Raw genomic sequence first — 991 nt, forward strand, 5'->3', positions numbered from 1 at the left:
TACTTCTTGTAGTAGCCTTACTTCAATCGCTTACAGAAAAAAACAAAACCGAAACAAAGTGAATCGATGAAAACATGAAAATGAAAACACACACCAAATCAAACAACACTCAATAATTACAGCAGAGTCACACAAACTGCAGAAAGCTGCAACCATAACTCATATAATACCCAAATAAAAGAAACAACGCATACAATACCCAATAACAAACAGACAATCACCAATGAGCCCCTCAAAAGAAAAAAAAAGAAATTAAACAAAACGACCATCAGAATCATAAAGCACAGAAATACATCAAAATGCCTCTTCTGGTCAAACCAAGCACAATTACAAATATACTTATGTATTCCTTATTATTTTTTCTATTCCCACAAAACACTCCAACACACAACAATGCAGGAAAAACCACACAGCGCCCAAGCAAAGAAAATAATAAAAAAACACAAATTAAGAGGAGGAACAACCGCACAAAAATAACTCACAGACCACTGAGTATGCTGATTTGTTCAAGCACATAAGAATACAAAATGTAATAACTACTGTTTTTGTCTCTTCTCTGCATCAAGCAGACTACAAAAACCGTGCAGGGGAAAGCACACAATGACCCAGCAAACCACAAGCAAACAAACAAAACAGGTATTAACCATTAGCCCAATTTACCCATTAAACATAGAAATACACCAACTATGGGTGTAAGTCAATATGTGTATACGCAATTATAAATATAAATTCATCTGTTATTATTATCTCTTTTTTCACTGCAAAAAGCAGTTCATCATCATTATCATAGTGCAAGCCCAGGTGCACACAAAGAGAGTCTCCAAGAACACACACACACACACTAAATGGAGTAGTAGCAATAATAATTATTATAGGATAAACACAGAGAGCAAAAACACACAAAAAACACATTAACATTAAGAAACAAAAAAAGAAGAAATTTCCCAACAGGTAGAAGATTAGTTAGACTGTGGGGATGCATGCAAAAAAA

This window comes from Trypanosoma theileri (genome assembly GCF_002087225.1).
Source record: "Trypanosoma theileri isolate Edinburgh chromosome Unknown TM35_Tth_112_V1, whole genome shotgun sequence".
Taxonomy (NCBI): Eukaryota; Euglenozoa; class Kinetoplastea; order Trypanosomatida; family Trypanosomatidae; genus Trypanosoma; species Trypanosoma theileri.